The 20944-nt window shown below is 41.6% G+C and overlaps 1 protein-coding gene across 2 annotated transcripts in view; it reads left to right on the top strand.

The window, feature by feature from the left end:
- The window catches only part of chrm3a (cholinergic receptor, muscarinic 3a), a 77554-nt gene that overhangs the window by 18351 nt on the left and 38259 nt on the right, over window positions 1-20944 (top strand). For both annotated transcript variants that reach the window (XM_041947417.1, XM_041947416.1), the window contains exon 2: window positions 7710-7824. The gene's annotated coding sequence lies outside the window, so the exon portion shown is untranslated. The remainder of the gene's footprint in view (window positions 1-7709; window positions 7825-20944) is intronic.

Raw genomic sequence — 20944 nt, 5'->3', positions numbered from 1 at the left:
TAACCATTAACATGAACTTCAATGAAAAGCTTATTTGTAGACCAGCTGGATATCACACAGCCAGAGCGACTCATAAACGGGACTTTGGCTGTTCTCTGGTCATCTTGCTACCAGACGCAGAACTGGCGCAATCGCTGTGGATTTTTCTGTCTCATGATTCGTCCCCTGCAGTTACAGAGAGCAGATTTCATCTTTAAAATGTGCTCTTTTTATTTGTTTTGCTCAGTTTGTGGTCCTCTTTGTCGCAATAGTTACATTACCCCCCCCTCCTCCCCTGAGCCGTTCACACCTCCTCCTCTTATGCTGTCGGCTCGCATTCAAAGTGGCTCTAATTGAGTTTTTGGACAGCCGGCCCGCTCTCGAACGCTCCACGAGAGATAAAAGAAATTTTGCATTACGACATCAAAGGGGCGCCCCCGCACCCTCACCCTATTCCACTTCCACACTCACCAAAACACGATGAGATCAAATGAACATCGAAGGTCAGTGTAGCTCCGAAGGGTTAATGATGTGGAGGCCGCGCTCAGATTTTTAATTCACACCCCGGGCAGATAGCTACCCTCGACCCATTCAAGTCTCATCCCTCCGATGATGACTCAGGCACTTTGCACTTTGCGAACAACCTGTTTATTTAAAGCACTTTATATGAATACACTTGAGTGTAATTTGACTTGGCTCGGCTCGGATCTGTCATTATCTGACAGTGTCTACTTCATCAGCATCAGTAGCCTCTTAATGGCGGCAGGCACAAGGTAGACGGCGCACCTATATTCAGCAATGGCGTGAAGTATCCTGTAGCACAGAGGCTTGCTTGAAGATGAAGGTAATTCACAGTGAAGTGGCACCTTCCTGAGATCTTTTCGCCAAGGTTTAGATTCTGATTTCTTTGTTTTTTTTAGCATTTGTGCTCCAGCTCTCTTAATGTAATTCCCTGTTTCTGTAAGTGTATTTAAAAACGGCTATGCTATGACTCGGACAGAGCAAACGGTGCAACTATATCTCACCCTGCCATCCTCGACATTTCTTCTCCTCTGCTGTGGAAGTGGAGAGCTTGTATTTTGAGTATGCTGCTACAGCTCATACGATATATAGAGATTTATATGAAGCTTTCATATCCGGCCCTACAAGATAGATTGTAATCCACTGACCTCGAGTGAGTGAAGTCGGCTAGATAAACACAGGGAAGTCTGTGTGTGTATGCGTGTGTGTTTGCATGCCCCAATTCAACACAGGAGATTCATTAATATGGCCATGAGTCATTTGCTCTGATAACAACAGGTTTTTGTCTGAGTGGCCATTCAGAGTAGATATTGTATCAACCCAGCAGGTATTCCAGGGCATTTCAAGAGCCAGTTATTGTGGACACAATCAGCTGTCGTTTCAATGTTGGTATCTCTCGAACCACAGGGTCATTGTTGTCCAAGCCTTAACCATATGTGACTCTGCCGAAAGACCTGAGGTCCCTATTACCAAGCAGGATTTGGGGTTAGCAAGGAAACTTCAGGTTTAATCCTGGGTATTCAGGGTTACGACTGTGCTTCGCTTGTTACCCGCCGCTTCGCCATGTCAACTGGCGCTGCACACTTAATCTGCGTTGGATCATATGAGCTCAGTGTGTATTAAAGCGCTGCCCACTGACACACCAGTTCTGTTGGATTGCCAAACACACTATAAGAATACATCCAAACAACACATTAATTTAATGGAATACATAAATTTAATTACAGTCAGATCTATTTGTGCCCTCATGATGGGGCAGTGGAATTATAAGCCTATTCATTTATTCGTTCACACAGTCGCGATTTCCCTTCCTGAAACTGCAACTGTTGCTTTAAGCCTGCCGTATGTGTTTAAGTTCATCAGATTTGTCTAATATTAGAGTTTGCTCTTTGCTTGTAAAACATGCCGCTCTTCCTCCAGTAGACTTGTCCATGTTTGCGATTGGTTACATGCTGTGAACACAGCCTCTTTGTCGGACAACCTGGGTCGACTTACCATGTTCATAACCACATGAATGCTTAGTGTGATTTGTGGTTGTTTCCAGATAATGAGAATACATCCTGGGTATGCTGAACTTGCTTCGTAGTGCAGGCTCCAGGCCAGAGCAAATTCAAGGTAACCTTATGTATACATTCAATGACACTCACCAACACTTAAAATCCTTGAGGCCTTGTCTGTGTCCTTGTAAAATGATTTTTTTTTTTGAGTATTTGAAATCATGCCTTGTTTACATCCACCTTTCAGTCCTCTTCTTCTGTGCTTCTGTTGGCATATTGCCTTCCCTACCTGTTACTGCCACCAACTGTCAATCAGCGGAATAGGATGAAACTTGTGAGCATGTGTGTCTTCATACGCTTACATAATGCATAGCTACATTGCTTCATAGTGGTGCTAGTGATCAAAAATCCCACTAATTTCCTGTACATAGTCTTTACATAAGTCAAAACTGGCCAGCACAAATTGGACTTGTTTGTCTGTGGTGTCACTGAGCTTCTGATTAATGGATAACTTTGATTTAGTTGCTGTTGAAAGACGTGTCATTTTGAGATCGTGTCCCAGGTTCCTTCTGAATCCATGTGTTTGTATTTGGATCCTGGATTGCGCCTTTGAAGAGCGTGGCAACCGCGAGGTCACAAAGACCTGTCCTGCCGTCAGCGCCGATATGTCTGAAAACAAAGACTGGATGAATCTTGAATGTGTCTCAGAATTGGCTGTGACGGTGGAGATATTGTCTCTGTTTGGAGCCCTTTAGAAAGATGACTTTTAAGAAATGTGAGAGGGCGAGAATGCTTTGCTTTCTGGCAAATTTTCAAGGCCTCTCTGTTTTTCTTTTGCTTCTTGTTTCTGAGAAAGATTACGTAAGAATGCACGACAATGTTACACATCACTCTGACTGTTTTTAACTGCATGAAGCAGGTGAGTTTTGGTTAAATGTAATGAACAGTTCTGAACACGAAGCTCGAAGTTGAACTTTTTGTAGGGTAACTCGATAAATATAGATTTCAGTTTTAGCTTAATACATTTTAGGATTTTGCATTGATTTTAAGGAAATTGCTTTACTCTGTTATGAGCTTGTAAAAGCCATGCCCCACAGTTCCTTCTATCTGGCGTTCATTTCAAGCTATCTGCCCTCGCTCTCTCTGTCTCACTTTCATCTTCACCCCTCATCTCTTTCCTTCCTTTACAGCCTCATGGGTTTTTATAGTGGCTGCCTCTCTTCCATCTGTTTCCCAATCAATTTGGCCTCATTTCCTGCCAATTGGTCCACCTCCATGGGCTAAGGCTCATTTAAGGAAGCATTGCATGTTGAGCTCATCAGCTGCAGTTATGGTGATCAGCCCGCGAACCTCTCGGCGTCACAGAAGCTTGCCTGGAGTTTGGCTGCTCATTTGAAGTTTCGTATGTAGCCTTTTCGAAGACCACAGGGGGAGGAGGATGCGTGCGTGTGTGTGTGTGTGTGTGTGTGTCTGTGGAAACGGCGGCGTTTCAGCAGATGGCTCACTGATTTACTCAATTTACTAAAGTGAAAATGTAATGTAGAAAATGTGCCTGTGGTCAGATTGCTGTCAAAGATTCTGCAGTTTTGTTAATTGACATGTTTCTGCACAATTTGTTTGACATGCGAGCTGAAAGTCATGTACAGACGACTGACTGGAATCTGCAAATATGATTGTGTGTGTTTGCAAAAAACAAACCATCCTCCCAGCAGAGCAAACATGACTCTTCATTCCTTTATTGCCACTTTCTTAAACACTGTAATCTCTTCCCGTCGTCATGCATTTGTTTAGGACTGGCACCAGCATGTTGCCATAAACAGTAATCCTCACCCAGTCTCACCCATACAGTATTTATTATTCCCCATCATCCTCTTTCTGTTAGAGCTGCCGACCCTAACCGAGACCTAGTTTTGAATTCCTGCGGTTCTCTGAGTGCAACAAACCAGACGGCTTACAGAAAAATCCAAACTGAAACGCGTCCTCACCAATGTGCTGGAATGATTTCTTTTCTTGTCTCTCATCAGTTTTAAAGGAAGCTTCAGCTCGCCGGGTGGTGACTGAGCGGTGATCAGGAGCGAGCAGAGCAGTGCTGCCGGTCAACGGGGTGCACTTTCACCTGTTAACCTCTCCCATTTTACATGAGCTTCAGAAGACACTGAGGAGAAATATGTGGATTTCTGGCAGTCCGGTTAAGGTCTTATTTGGGTTAAGCTGTTTCAGGCCCCTTTGATATCCTGCAATTGAGTTTCCCGGCTGACATGCATAAACCAATTAACAGAATATCCCTGTCCACCTTTGTGGTTGGAAAGGTCCTTCAGAGAAATCATTCTCCACTGAGCAGTAGGTGTCAATACAATCTGCTAAAAACAGAGACTGTTTTTACCCCCTGTGCATCATTTCATATTTAAACAAATGCACCTACAAATATTCTAAATGTGCACTAGAGAAGTCCTCATTTCAGTCCTGGTAGGTGTACTATAACATGCCATCTAAACTAAATGTTAAAGCCCTCATTCAGATCTTTTGTTAGCCTGCTTTATTGTGATCCAAGAAAACCTTAATGTGTTTTTTATCACACTATATCCACACAATGCATAGCCATGGTGTCTGCCTGCTGCACATGAAGTAGCCGGTCTTATCAGTGGGAGCAGATGGAGAGCGTCCAAGTGAGAGGCTCAGTCTGGCTCCATGTATGTCATAAGTAAGAGGATGACCTTGGCTCAATCTCAACGGCGGTTCAACCATAAGAAACACACACTTTCTGTCCTTTTCTGTCTGTCTGTCTCTGTCTTTTTTGCCTCTCACACACGCAAACTGCCTTGCTCCTACACATTCCTGTATGCAGTGTTACAGCTGGAGACAATATGCACTCCTCCACAGTATCACTTCATCAAAAAAAAGTCATTTGTAAGACACTCACTGAGGCACAGAAGCGCTTGCAATGCCCTTACAAGCCGGCGATTAGGCACTGAGTCATTTGTAGCATTTACCGCGGCGGTGTGAAGTATTTGCTTCAAGGTTAAGATGTTGCTTGATAGTTAATATCAGAAGCAGGTTCAGTCAACACCCTTCCCTTGTCTTGCAGAAGCATTCAATGAAGTCTTAGCTCGAGTTTTATCATACCCCAACAGAACTCGCAGCTCTTAAATCAAGTCGACACTGGGTATTTGACTCATGTAATATAAATCCCAAAGGACATTAATCAGGGGCAGTTTTTTAGGGTCTCTGTAGCTGTTCTAGCTTTGCTGCACCCACAGGGAACGATAAACAGCCAGTGAAAGGTGATATCAATGTATTTTCGGTCCATGAATTTGAAGAGCTTTGCTAGTAGATTTATACTGGACCAGAGCTACGTGAGATAAGGGGCTGCATTTAGGATGAAGAGCGAAGTGGGACTGTGAGTGACAGTGTCATGAGATCTTGCAGGGTTTAACCTGCACAATCCAACCCGTGTTTCAGTTCTTGCCTCTGTGGTTTCTGTGTACCACAGTGACCGTGTGCTGCAACAGTCAATCCCCTCTATTGGCTTGAAGAGCCTGAAGACTCCTGTGTGCCTCCTTTAATACACATGAAGTCACCAGGTGGTTCTTTTCACCAACAGGTTTTACTGTTGCATAATGCATGCAGAGGTTTACTTAGCCTAGTTATAACAGAAGTGCACAGGAAGTGGAGATTTATGCATCGCTATATTAAAATGGGTTGCAGGCTGATTGTTATGTTGAGCTCAGTTGCTCTAAATATTTACACCCAGTCACTGTCAGGTGTTGCTCTTACATAACTAGCTGACAAGTGAACATTAGCTTGCTAATTTATTATCTGAAGAGTAAAATAGATGAAATTAAATATGGTCAACACATCTGACCTGACGCTTTATAAAGTGCTGTTTGAACTGGGAAGATTTTTTTACATGAATGTTTTCAAACCATTAACTCTGTTAGAATAATCAGATATTTCCTATTTCCCAGGTTCTAAAATGCACGAACACTAAAATGAAATATTTCTCCATGTATGCATGAATTAAAGAAACAAAGTAACACCTACATGTAAGAATTGAGAAGTTTTGTTACAGCATGTGATGCTACACTGACTTCTTGCTTACATAATTGGTTGTGTTTGATTGGACGCTGCTGCAGATGAGCTTATGTAATGGATTTACAAATGGCTGCTGTAAAACAATTGAAATCCCCACGTTGTTACAAATTTGAACATACATCCTGTTGCAGGAGCCGATTTTATCTTCAGCGCAGGGAATTGTTGCAGTGTTTTGTGATTTGCTCCTGTGCCCTCCAGATGTTTGGTGTGTGGAAGGATATTCTCCCATGTTTTCCAAAAGTTTTCTGATTGAACATGAAGTTTCTTTTCACCTTCCTCATGGCTGCATTTTGGAAATGAGCACTTCAACAGTTTCTTTGTCTCCGGGTCAAATCGGTGTACGACTGAGAACCAAAGCTTACATAATTACTTGACCTTTTATCTGTTACTTAGAGGAGTGGCCTTCACATGTACTGTATGACACATTGCTGTTTCAGAATGGTAATGAGCTATTGTACATTCACATTCACGCTCTATCAGGATAATTACCATTTCCTATTATTGTGGTTATTTCGGGCAAATTGGGAACCAGATCAAGTCTTGTTAGAGATTTAAAGTGGAAACCTGAAAATGGTGATTGTCTCATTCAGTCCTCTTGATGGCTCACTTGAGAACGCCCCTGCAGACTCAGCGAAAACGCTGAGCAGATAGGCCAAGTGAGGTCGTCAGCATTAGGATGAAATACTCCATCTTGCTTGAAAACAGTTGTGGATTTTGACTTAAATTGGTGTGTTCAGTGAAAATGTCAAAATGTGTTATAAAAAGAAAAAAACCAATGCAAAGGGAATATTCCTTGCCTGGAAATGTCATACAACTTCCCATTAGAGGAGAAGTGTTTGACCTTTGAGGTGTAATTTGTACCTGTAACACAAAAAAGGAAGGAAGCAGGCTCATTTGTTTCACAACACTGGAGGCGTTTGAATATTAGTATCGAGCCCCTGCATTGACTGTCCTCCACTCTGTCACCCTTATTCATATACCCATCCAAGCCAGCTACGACTTCCGTGTTTAATAGATGCTTTTTCAGTCTGGGAACTTCTCCATTACTTTTGATTATTTGCAGTGGCAAACTCATTTATGTTGTAGTGCATTCATATTTGTCTCTTAAGATTTGAAGACTGTTTTAATGAGCTCTCATAAGGTCTGCTTCCTTAGCCCCTGGCTAGATCCAGCAATGTGCAGCAGGCAACTCGACCAAGACTATATAAGGCATGAACACTTCCCTAGACATGAAGACATGCCATTCTTCCCTTTGACAGATATTATCCACTGGGGAATGGGAGCTCCACTACTGGAGTACATCCTTGATTAAAACATACTGCAGAAATGAAACATAAAGACAGATTTTACTGAGAGCATTATGACTTATTTAGCAGTGACATACATGGAAAGCTGCCGAAAGACTTTTGGTTCTACTCTGAGAGACAAAATGAATATTTCCTGCAGAGAAAGCCTTTTAGAGCTATGGTGTTTCCCACCTGTTAAAGCTTCCCCCCTATTTGAAATGCTACAAAAAGCCAGTGTGCTATAGGTGTTCCACTGCCTAATTTGGTCAAATTATCCTAACTCCTCTCTTTGTCCTTCTCCCTCTGCCCCCTTGCTCCCTTGTCTGCCTCCCAGACGCCATGATCCGGCCTGAGGAGGATAATCGCGCAACCCCAGTAGACAGCATGGACACCGAAAAGCTCTCGGCTGAAAGGTGACCTCCAGACACTTCACCTCCCCAAAACGTTTGGTGAGTCAGAGGATTCCTTGTATTCACAAGCGACCCCCCGCCACCACCCCCTGTCAGCGTTTGGCAGGGCGTGCGGCTCCAAGCCATTTGCTAATGTTCATGTTCATAAATGAAGTCCTCTAAAGCAGAACACATTATCTAATGTCTTTTTCTCAGCTTTTATCACCGCTGCCTTTGAGAAAAAAAAAGTTCAGTGTCGACTTTTTTCCTCCCTGAGGATCTGATTGACTCATCCATGCTAAAGAATTGCCATTTTCCCCTTTGGCCTAAGTGGCCGTGTCCTTTCAAGTGGGAAAAAAAAACTTAATTAAGGCTATGTCTTTTTTTTAATGACCAAGGTATATAATGGTATTTTATCATTAATGGCCTTCAAACGGATCAATATGCCTTTGCACAAAATGCACCTGCATCAGTTCAGACCAGCATGTGTGTGTTAAAGATATGGTGATGGGTAAGAATCAGTCACACATAATGCAACACCTGCATTATCTCCTTGCATGTTTGTGTTTCATAATGACTCTTTTAACTCAGGTGTCCAGAATGAAGGAGTCATCACAGTAATCTCCTGAATTAGCTGAGCACTGTAGTAGAAACTGAAGCACTGAAGTAAACTTTCATTAGTCAGACTAAATGGTGTCTTTCTTGGGAACTATTTTCAGCCGTGGATTAATACACACTTTTCATTCTGGTGAGTATTTCTGGCAGCAGGACAGTTAACGTGGTACTTAAAATAAACAACAATGCCCACATTAGTCGTTATTCAAGAACATGTTACCCTGTGCACCAGCGTTGTTGGTTTTGGTGTTTTCATGGGTGTTGTTGACGATAAGAAAAATCTAGAATCTCATCAGACTTGTTCATCAGACTATGTTAAATCTGAACAAGAGGGAAATAAAAGCCTGCGTCTCATCCATGAACCCAGCGACTAAATTTTAAGTACCCATGTGAAAATGTTGGTGAATTAAGTTTGATCTTAATTTGGATGCACATTCCAGGCAGTTTATCAGCATAAGCAAAGGCCCATATAGGGCAGCAGCCCTCAGTGGCAGGTCCAAACCATCTGTGAGTTATTACCTGTGGAAAGTACATATCAGCACGCACAAGGCCGGAAAAAATAAACAAACATAATGATGATAGCCTGACAACAACAACCACAATACTACTACCACCACTTCCCCTGCTACTACTAATATTACTGATAAATGTGATGTGTAGTAATGTGCAATGTGATCAGATGCACAGTGAGATTAAGAACATGGTGTAATGTTAACACAGCATATATGAACTCTAGAAATGTCATTGAAGGCCAAGTATTAGTGTGACAGGAGGGGAACAGGCCGTTCCACAGCAACTGGAATGGATACGTGCGTTAGATCCAGATTTAGAGAGGCTGATTTTAGCTGTACCTGAATTACCACTTGTGATTTAGCAGCAGACACGCAGGCATCCAGGTACAGTATTTCTGTGATTCACTCTCTAATGGTGGCCTTGTGAAGGGCTCACTTCAACTGGAGAGAAGATATAGTGACAAAAATGAAAATAGTAAATGTGGTAGAAAGTTTTATATTTTCACAGTACAGCTCAGGGTCTGCATCAGGACCGAAGGCTAGCCAACAACAACTGGTGGCCCACCTGCCACATCAAATCCGCCACATCTGGCCTGCAGAATATTACTGACTTCAGAAAACGTACGCATCTAATGTTCCTCACCAGTGGAAGAGGCCCAGTCCATCCTGAGAGCGATGGTTGATTAGCTTGCCAACCCCTGGCAATGAGCCAAAAAGTCCATAATTTATAGTTCACCTCAGTTCAGCTCGACAGTTAGTCACAGAGAATCACAAAGGTTGTCTATTAGATGTCACTTGGGTTTATTTTTGTTGGCCAACTGTTGTATTGAATCTCAAATTGAGTATTTTCATTGGCTTCCTGGGAAGTTGTTGTTGAGATAAGGACTCATTCACTGTGGGTTTTATACTGAGCACTGACTGCACCCTTGGTGGAGGTTTGAGAGCATGTTGTAGTTCAATATGTAGTTATCATTATGGATTTTACATGATGATAAATCTGTTCACACTGATGTAGGCTGATAAACATAAACATTTTCTAAGAAGAGGAAAATATGAATTAATAATAGGCTAATTAGGCCTGAATAAATGTATTTTTTTGTCTGGCCCCTCACAAAAAAATTCTGGCCCTTGGACAACTATGGTTGAGGACCCCTTTCACACCTCGTGTTATGAATATGCTACAATTAGTCATGAACGCAACGTTTTCTATTTTGAAATAAATTTACTCTGGATCAGTAAGTATTTAGTGACAGTGGAGATGATTCACAGAGATCCCGTCCCCATGAATACGATTTTAAATGGCTTATTTCCCTATCATTGACATCGTTGTCATAGCGATGCAACTGCTGGAAAGAGTGTTGTGTGTCGTTCACACTTTGACGTTACACCACAGAACTTGCTATCAGCTCCGAAATCGCAGATACGGAACGTTGGGATGTCTCGTATACTCTTGTATACAGTTTCTATAACTAGTATGAATGTAGCTGTCAGACATAAATATAGACTGACTGTCAATTCCATGCTGACCCAATCACAAGAGATGTGAGGTTGGTTAAATGATTAAATATTATTTTGTTATCTCCAATTGTTCTGGACCTCTGCCCTTGAATAAAAATCAGATGTGGACCTTTGAGTGACAACTTCGAGAACCCCTCGTGTAGGTTATGTTTCATTCAAGTCAAGGCCTGAAAGTTGTCATCTATAAAACATGTGGCTCTGACCAAAAATATAAAGCTTATGCATTCACATTAGTTTTTGTTTTCTGAATTAAAGGGAGGACAAGAAATGCCAAAAAAAAGAAAAAAAGAAAACTGCAGCCTTGTTTATAATAAAAATCATCCCCTGAGCCAAACAGACATAGGGCTAGTTTTGTGCAAAAGTACTGTCTACATGGTGCATCATGCTGCAAAGCATGTTCTGTGCTAAAATAATACCTTCAACTCCTCTGAAAAGTTCGTTTTTTATGCAGTAGCCTTTGGCAAGTGTACCTCTTTATGGAAATCAGGTTTTGCACTGAAGTGATGATGGATAGCGGTGTAGAGAACCTCAGGCTATAGTCAATAAAGCTTCTGTAAGTGAAACTAACACAAATAAACATTAAAATCAAGCAAACATAAAAAAGTAATCATTAACTAGCCAACAGTACGGCTCATTTTTCATGCCAGAAATGGTGGATGCTGTTGCTCCATGCAGAGTTCAGTAGGCTTGCACGCCCAGCATATTGGGGAGTGTGTGTACAACAGCAGGAATGGTTAAAAGCACTCGAGCATTGGATTGAACTCAGTCAGCATGCATGTCATTTCGGGTTTGCAGTAACAGGAGGCGGAGGTTGTACAAGATTGTACGTGGTTATACAAGAGATATGGACGAACACATTTGGGCGTGTGAGAGCAGGAAGGCACAGATAAACCATGTGTGTCACCTCATTGCTTAGAATATGATTACCTGTCTAAAGTGATGTGTTTGTTCTCTCTTATTTTATTGGCCATTCAGGATGTTTAGTGGCAGATGGTAATCATTGATTTATGGCTTGATAAGCTTTGTGGAATTTTGCTTATCTGAATCCCACGAGTGAAGAGGTCACTGGAGAAACCTTTTCGAGTACAGTGATATTCCAGAAACATTAGGACATGTTCTTCAGTGCTGCTAAGTGTTGTTGTAAACCACTAAAATTGGTTTCACCTGGGCCATAACGTAGAATTGGCCAATCACTGCTCAAAGATCCATCGTCATGGTTACCGTGCACATTAACTTTCTAGCAGGTATGAGCCAAGTGGCATCGTAGCACATCGTAGTAAGACAGATTGACATTGAAATATCATATCACTAATTTTGGTCTCTGCTGGATTTCTGTGTTGCAAAAATGGCTTTCAATTAATGAAACGGCTGTTTTACCATTAGTAAAAATAATTCTGACATTTCATGCTTCACACCCACGTTAGGGGCATGTGTAACTATTTATTTTTTACTTAGAGTTAATGTTGTAACTCACTGTATCTCTGTGGTGCATCCGCTTTTTTTCAGTAATGCATAAATCTCAATTTAGTGGTAATTTATGTTAGAACTCGGCAAAGTTTGAGTTTGCCCACGCACAGCTGGTGCAACAGGCTGCAGATGTATGGAAGCTGCTGTTGATTCATGTATGGATGCGACATTCATCATACAGTCGAGATAACTCTCTTATCTCATGCAGAAATGAAAGAATAACGTAATCTAACTGTGACAGCAGTTTGTCTTGCACTTTACTAGCACTGTAGGAAAGATTTAGACATTTCAAAAGTTGCAAATTCACCCTAGTTGCATCACTTTTACCCTGTTCCGCTGTTTTTTTCTCTCAGTCTCTGTCTGGCTATTACTGGCTGGATATCCTAACGTGTGTCAAAATCGAGCGTTTCTGAGAACAAAAGGTGAGTTACAGAGAGGAAAACCTGTCCAGTGGGACTTCATTAGGCAGTGGTGTTCTGCAATTTAATGCTTCAAACATTGTCAAAAAAAAATTGGTATTCAGCTGCAGTTCTCAGGAGCTCATACTTGCAATTACAGAATAATCCTTGACTAAGTTTGGAAATCTCTGATCTAACAAGTCCGTTAATACACACATGGCTGCACGCACACAAACACACACGTGCGCACACTTAATCTAAACTTACTGCTTCAGTCTCGACTCCTCACACAGTGTTTTTAAAAAGATAAGGAATGCAATGTTTGTTTTTTTTATGTCTCCTTAAAAACTCTTCAGATGTGCCAAATGGGAATCTCAATCCTCATTAAGACTTTTTCAATTTCATCTTAAAGTGTGGAAACAGTTGTCAATGATGTGTGTTTTCTAGGAATGCACTAATTATGTTTTTTGGCCCAAATCCTGATCCAAGTGTCTGTTGGTTCCAGAGTTTCAAGCTGATAGTTTTAGATTTACATAAAACAGCGGCACACTGAATACTAACTGTGGTGTTTGTTAAAATTAGTAGTTTAGACATGTTCGATAGAGCCATTTTATTCCACACTTTATTTCCTTGCTTTCCCCCACATAGTTCTAAACTTACTCAATACTTGTTCCTTGTGCAAAGCACTTGAGTAATAATTTGCCTAACAGATAGTTTGTATGGTGCCTAAAGTTTCTGTATTGCTTTTCTCTGCATAATGTTTTTAAATGCGGAGCGTGTGTTTTGTTTGGATCTGTCGGGACAGCGTTTGGACAGCCGCTGTCCTCAGCAGCGAGGTTCAAATACGGTTTTTAACCAACTGCAGCTCTTGAGAAGCTGGTGCTTGTGCAAAATGTTGCTGAAAAAGATGCAGAGCGACTCTTTCTTAAACCTCGGCTCTCTCTGCTGCCAGTGTGTATATACGTCTTCATCCAAACAGTTGGCTGCTGTGCATTTTTTGTGCGGCTCAAATCAAACCGTATTTTTGCAGTAGTTTGAGTGGAGCACAATGGGACATTTTTGACAGCTGGTGCTGCGGCAGAATGGATTACAGTGAAGAAAGGACGTGATTTGGATCAGCCTTTAAACAGCTGAGAGTGATTATTTTAAAAAATGCCTTCTTGAATTATTTAATGATCCTGCTGATCAGACATTTCATTCTTGTGAATGAGAAGTGTTGCATAGTGTAAATTGCATACTGTTTATACAGGTTGATCATCATGTAGAGGTGCAGCAGGCGTATAATTGATCAATTTATTGTGAGGATTATTGCAAGAATAATTATTTTTCCAGAGGAAAATATATGGAAAATCTGGTAGTTTTACTCCACATGCAGATTTGGATTGACCGATGAGTGCCAACAGGTAAAAATTAGATCTGTGATCACTCAGATGTTCTTTCTAAACCTTAATTTGTTTGATGTCAGGTTAACTTCTGTGTTTTTGGGACACAGCTTACAGTGTATGAAATCTAACCATAAAACATATGTACACCTTGTTATGTATGTGTATCATTCATAGCCAGCAACCGCCTGTCTTTTCCAGTCCATTCTTTACTGTGTAGAGCTGTTCATGCCCGTGTCATGTGCATTAGTTGCTTTAGGGGACAGTGGTGAACTTCACAGGCATAGGGGTGTTGAGATGGAGCGGCCCCGTGGGTGTGAGGTGAAGCCTCTGAGGACGGAGTGGAGAAGCTGCAGCTGTGACACTGTTTGGTTTTTTTCTCCTGGAGTCAGAGCATAGAGGTGCTGAGTGCTGCGTCTTTCCCACTGAAGTATAGATGCTCTATACGGTGAACATTTTTAATACCATGTGATTCAAAGTCAAGACGGTGTGTGATTGCTATAATAGGAATTATAACAATCACACAATTTTGATGCAGCTGTTGTTTTCGATGTTTTGTAATGATTGATTGCTTGTTTTTTGCATTGCTATCCTCCAGTATTCTCTCGTCTTTTCTCGCCCACTGGAGTTTGGGGGGGCGATGGCACATATTATGTTGCATGTAATGAGTCTAATTTGGTTTCCCGCCATATTGCACAGCCCTGTAGCCAAGTCCCTTTCCTGCACTTTACCAGCTCTCATCCGCTGACTGCTTTGTCCAAAGGCAGCTCTGTCTCAAATTGCTGCCTCTTTCTGTCAATATGTTTGCTCCACAGCAATTAGTCTTTTCTGTGATTGAGTTTTTTTGCTGCAAAAAGCTTGCCCTATGCCCAGCACTAATCTTCTATACCTTTGGTATGCTTGTCCAATAATGCAGGGCACTGATTATGCCTTTCAGGGGCTTCTCTCAGATTTCATTATCACCCTGTTGGTACCGTAAGCTCTATACTCACACCCTTGTGCCTGTGCACCCTGTAGACTTTATATAGGCAGAGAGTTTCCTGTGCAAAGCCTTACCACAAAGACTTATTTCTTGACCTTTTCAACATCTTTAGCTGAATTTTTTCTCCTTCCTGTACTGCCTATGACTGCATTAGCCAAGGAAACAAACCCAATCCTTGTCCACAGCTTTATCTAAGGAATTGTGAGCTTAAGTGTGTAAACTGTGTGTCCTCGGCACCCCTTTAATTGTCTTCTGCTTTATCTCCTGAATTTGATCTTTGTCATTTACTGCATCCTAATACCTTTGTTAGCTTTTTCCTAAGACCTCATGATGTTGGCCTTTTTTGTCTTTTGCAGTTTCCGCTTGACAGGGATTAAGTGTGAGTTTACATTTTAGTACATGAAGTGAGACACAGCTGTCCTAACAGCCCACCTTTATGTTCTGATTATTACAACCCTGATTTCAAAAAGTTGGGATGCTGTGCAAAACGTAAATAAAGACAACAGACTTACAAAGTGTTACTGAGCCCATGTAGTCTTTCATTCTTTCGAGGATCACCTGTTACCAATGAACCTGTTTACCTGTGGAATGATCCAAACAGGTGTTTCTAGAGCGTTCCACAACTTTCCCAGCCTTTTGTTGCTCCTGTCCAAACTTCTTTGAAACATGAAACAACAACTGACAAAATTTTTCCCTTCACCTCCCCTCTTTTTTTTCCCCTTTCCCACTGTCCACTAGATTCCCTTGTTTTATTATCCCTCCTACTTCTGCTGCCAGAAAACACAGTCCCATACCTGCTGGAGACAGTGTCCAGATGTATCTCTCCAACTTTTCTCCTGTGGCATAAATATATTTTTATGTGGTGGCTTTTCGATCCTCAGTCAACCACCAGACGTTGTTCTGCACATGTGGAATTCACGGGTGGAAACAGCGCTGTAGTCTAACCTCTGTACATGTTTGCAATATTTAATGCATCCTTTGCACTATCGCTTCTCACTAGACACTCCAGGAATTTTAATGGACACTTGCTACACATTGCCTGCTGTTGGATGGCTGTAACTCGGAAATGTTGTTTTTACAGGATATATTTGCACAATGTGAAATATTTCTTGGAACTTGGAAACTAAAAGCATCCAAACCAAACACCCCCGTTAGAATCTGAACAAAACTATCTATATTACCTATTATCTTCTTTACAAAGCAACAAGATTTAATTGCTGTGTAAATTACCCATTTCATAAGCGTCATAGTCTCACTGGACCTCACGCAATTTTTGTAATGTACAAGCAGGACAAATGATGAAATACTTCAGGTCACAGCACTCAAATACACACAAAAAATGTTTTAAAACAGTCCATTTAAAGGCAAGAGCATCGTATAGCCAGAACACTTCATAAAATTTTATTAGCTCAGAATGACTCCATCACACTAAAAGTGTTGTTTAGCACTTAAAGTTATTGACTGGAACGAGGCATTTTTTTTTATTTGAGGGCAGAAATTTTTTTTGCCTTTTAGTCAATGATTTTTGCGCTTTAATGTTTCTTCTCTAAATGAATTCAGAAATTTCTGTAGCCCAGACTTGGGTTTAAACTCTCCTCCTCTGTTGTTCAGTGTGTGTGTGAGTGTGTGTTATGCATTAAGTATTGTCTCTGCTGTAACATTAGTGTGATAGCCATTTGAGCTCCTGTCTCCTCAATGCTGTATTCACTGTTTGTCCTGCCTTTGCATGTTTGATCAAAAAGGACGTTAATGCTGCTAATCGATAACACTGAGGGAAAAAAGCCACAGCTGCAGTGTGGTTCAGAAATGGCCGGTCGGTCGGTTGGGTGGTCCACCACTTTCACACAGGTTGAAATATCTCAACAGCTGTAGAGGACAGCCATGACATTATCGACAAACATTCATTGTCTCCAGCGGATGAATCTTAATGACTTTGATGATGACCTGACTTTTCCTCTTGTGGCACCTTGACGTTTGCATTTACATCTCATCAACATTTGGTTCAGATATTTGTTTCAGGCCCCCCTTCAGGATGACTCATGCTAACTTGGGTGATCCCTTAAGTTTTCTGTCTAGCGCCATCATCAGGCCAAAATCTGAATTTGTCCAATGCTGCAAAACAAATGACATCCCCATTAACCTCAGCAGCACTGTCTGTTTAGCGCTAATCAACAAATGTCGTCACGACAAACTAAGATGGTGAGCACGGTAAACATTACTTGCTAAATATCAGCACATTAGCATCGTCATTTTGAGCGTGCTAGCATGACTTCAGCATGTAGCCTTAATCAGTGCAGGTCGAGTGCAGTCTCACAGAGCTGCTAACACGGCCGTAGAGTCTTGTTAATGAAAATGTCACAATATTATCCTGAGGCAGTATACAGTCTACAGGAGTCCTTATCTGCATTGTCCAGTGCAAAACCAAACTGTGTATGCCGCAGATACACAAGTGAAGAAGTGCCTCCAACTTATATTTGATGTATTTGACTTTGTAGTTCATCAATTCAGTGGCAGAAGAAGTGGCAAAGTGGCAAATAAGAAGAGCCTCATATGGAAAATAAACGTCTTTTAAGCATGTCAAGTATGACTTTCTTTCCAGTGTCTCAGATTACTTAACAAGCCACCAATCAGACACAATCTTGAAAAGGACCTAACACACTTTCTTCCTTTTGTCTTTTGACCTTCTGTCAAAGCGCTTTAGTTATTTGGTTTACACAACCCCTGAGGAATTTTTCCTATTCAACGTTAGCGATAGAGATCTAGGCATGCGTCATAATGGCGTGGTGATGAATCGGTAACCTGTATCTGCCGAACATTGCGTCTTGGGTCAGTATCATTATCATGACGAATGATTACAGCCTTCACCCGCGCTAAGCCACAGATAGATGGTAAAGGACTGAGACGTCTGAGCAGAGCATCTTGAGCGCCGATTTGTTCCGTCGGACAATTCTGACACACTGGCGCAGTCGGAGGAGTTTTATCCGCGGAGGTTTTAAAGAGCAAACCAAACCAAACACAGGGAACGTCATCTCGTTGACATATAAGTCTGAGAGTCAAAGCCAGTAAAACATCTTCATTACTGGAGCTTTTGACTCATCTTTCCTAGACATTGCTGTTTCCCTCTGTGTGGGAAATCCTGGAATATTTTTGCTTAGTCTACACAGAGCCGAGGTCTGACACACGATGTATGTTTCCCTTATCCAAGACCCAGTTCTCTGTTCATTTGTCTTCTGTCACACCCCACTCTTCTCCTTTACTTTCTAATGCTCCCCTCATTTCTCTTTCACCAGCCCATCCATTATAGGCGAGGTGTCGTTGAGGAAGCTGCTCCTGGTGTAATGCATTGTGTGAGGTATAATTCACAAATATGGCTTATGTGCGATAAAGACTTGCTTATAGAACAAGGGGACATCTGTCATGCGGACCTTTGCTGCTCTGAACTAAAATGAACCATGTGTTGAACACTCACGGTGGGAAAAGGGAAGAAGTCTAACACAACAGGTTTAAGTGGTGTGAAAACAAAAACGGTTTGATTCCCTTTTCCCATTAACAGGGTGGGAAATTAACGTGTGCTGTACGTAATGAGCAAATTTTGTCGTATTTAACCCAGAATTTGGAGTTTTGTTATTCTTAAATGTGCTTGCAAAGGAAGCATCCAGTTTCTCATGTTTCTTTTGTCCTCCTCTCATCTACTCACCTTCTGATGCTAACCTTTGATTTGTTTCCAACTGTAGCTTCTCTTTCATTTTTAGGGGTCAAGGTGTCCGAAGATCTGAATTGATGATTCTGGCTTTAATTAGTATAGCCTGTTTTAGTGATGTCAGCAATTCTTTACAGGCTATGCTAATCTGTGCCAGAATCAGCAATGCAATTGGGACGGATGCGTTTCTCCATGACGTACGTTAAGGCTGTTTATTGCACTGTTGTCATTCCCTGAATTTCTCCTTTTATTTGTTGCTGGTTTTCGGTCAAAGCTTTGAAATATAACAGAGCTACAAAAAAATAGTTCATCAAAGATGGATGGAAGTTGATAAAGGCCTTTGGTCAAGGTGCAGGTCTGCAGAGAAGATAGAATTTGGAATTACCAGAATAAAACCTGAGCGGTCGGTCAGTACCTGCGTCTTATGTGTTGCAATCAAGTGGCCTTTTGTGAAACATCCACAGGGCAACAACTTGATGTGTGTAAATGTCAGAGATGATGTGAGTATCTCATCCTCCCTTGCTTTCTCATCTCACCTTTTGATGTTGGATAAGGTGAATGATGGGTGTGAAGAAGTATGTGGACAACACAGGCTCCAGTAGCTGCTGCCATGTTCTGTTGGTGTGTTTTCCATTAACCTGCTGCGTCAGAGGTGTCTAACCTGCAGACACTTAATTTCATTGCGTGCCAGTCCTTGAGAGCCATTATCTCTGCAGAAGCTCGTTTGACTTCAGCAGTGATAGGTGAGGATGCTGTGTTTGTTCTTACTTTGTGTGATCCCAGTGGGAAAAGCTTGATAAGGGTTGATTTTATCATTTTTGTATTTGGAACAGCCTGTTTAAAGTTGTAAACTCGAAGATTTTCATCATCAAAGCCAGTTCTTGATTTTGTTTACAGCTGGTGTTTATTACGCTGTAGCCAGCAAATCTATTCACACTCATTTTTATTTCTTTATATAGCGGTCTGCATTGTCAGAGGCAGAGTCTGTCATTCCCGTGCTGGATTCAGATGGTGTGCACATACACAAGAGATTCACAGGAAGCAATGCATGCAAGAAGTTGCCACTGAGTGCCGTCAAACATCAGATTATTTCAACTTTGACCTCATTGGCCGCTGCAGTGACGTAGCCAGAAGCAACACATGCAAGCAGGTGTAGAGAGCGATAGAGGAAAAACTCCTACTCCCACAACTCTATAACACAACATTAAAAGCATGCTAAGATCTTGTGAGGAAAAGTCATGTCAGCAGACAGATGTGTACCACAGGCATAAAGTGCCAATGCTAAAGCTAGCTTAGCTCTGTGCCCTACCTGGCAGCGAGCGAAGAGCAAATTTCTTATCATCTGAAAGCAGCTTTAGCTTTACTGCCAGTAATCACAGAACGGAAATCTGAAGGATTAAAACAAAGATTTTTAATCCTGGCAGTTTTGCTTCATAGTAATCAGATTATGCGTATTTATTACTGAGCAGAATTCACTTAAGAACAATGTTTCATGCCTATTGCTCACAATTTATAAATGGAGCTTGAACTGTGAGAAAATCTTCCCTTTGTGTGACTTTGCTGCTACAGGGGTAGAGCACAGTGTGTATCCGAGTAATGCTGACATACAGGTAAGCCGCCTGTAAAGCAGGGCTCTGAGGGACTGGCATTCTGCTGTGGCCTTTGATTGGCAGGGGAGCAAATGGCACCAGCATCTGGAGGCACTTGGATCAGACCCTGATAAAAAATGCAGACACGCACAGACACAGAGATGGACGGATAAACGCATGCGAACACACACCCACAAGCATGCACACATGCGGTGAGTGCGACTGGCCTCGCACTAACCCCGAAGCCCTCCTCACTTCGTCTGGCTCCGAGCGGGAACATCAACCCACCTGTGTAGGCTCCGCTTTGAAACAGCCGCGAGAGGAAATGTGCTCTCATTAACATAATCACCCATAGAGTTTTTCCCATGTACGACCTTTAAAGCTTAATGCTTTAAGTAATTTGCCATTAATCATTATTAAGCTTTCATGATTAAGTTCTCTCATCTCTCTCTCTCACACACACAGTTTGCTTTAAAATTTGCAACATGCTTCAGACACGGGGTGATTGATTTTGGTATTTGGTGTATTAGCTTCTGCCCACCATGTCACGTTATCTACATCTATGTTGACGAATCCTCTGTCTTTATGGCTAACAGCAATTAACTTGCATGTTTAAGATTCCATCCATCTTGTCTAGCTGTTTTTAAATCCCTAATGTGGCCGTTTAAATCAGACCCAGAGAGCGTTTGACTTTACAGAAAGCCAATGATTGCATTACCCTGCTCCCACCCCCTTACTTCAACTAAAGCCCAATGAAGTTAATGCTCTCAATTATCTATTCCCCAGTCTGGCTTCTCTCACTGTCTTTTCTCTCCTCAATCATCTCATCAATGGAAATAATATTTTAATTTTTCTGGGTAATTATGTTAATGTACTTTGGAAGTAATTGGTATAGCTTTTTTCCCCACTCCTCACATATGTCTTAATATCAAGAAAAACTGTGGATATCCAGAAATTGTAGATATCCCTCTATAATATTTTAATAACTTGCAAATTTATGAGAGTAATGACATTTTG

Source organism: Chelmon rostratus, chromosome 11 (assembly GCF_017976325.1).
Source record: "Chelmon rostratus isolate fCheRos1 chromosome 11, fCheRos1.pri, whole genome shotgun sequence".
Classification (NCBI taxonomy): Eukaryota; Metazoa; Chordata; class Actinopteri; order Chaetodontiformes; family Chaetodontidae; genus Chelmon; species Chelmon rostratus.
Note: the sequence above shows the minus strand (reverse complement) of the source record. Positions and strands in the feature narration are given on the sequence as shown.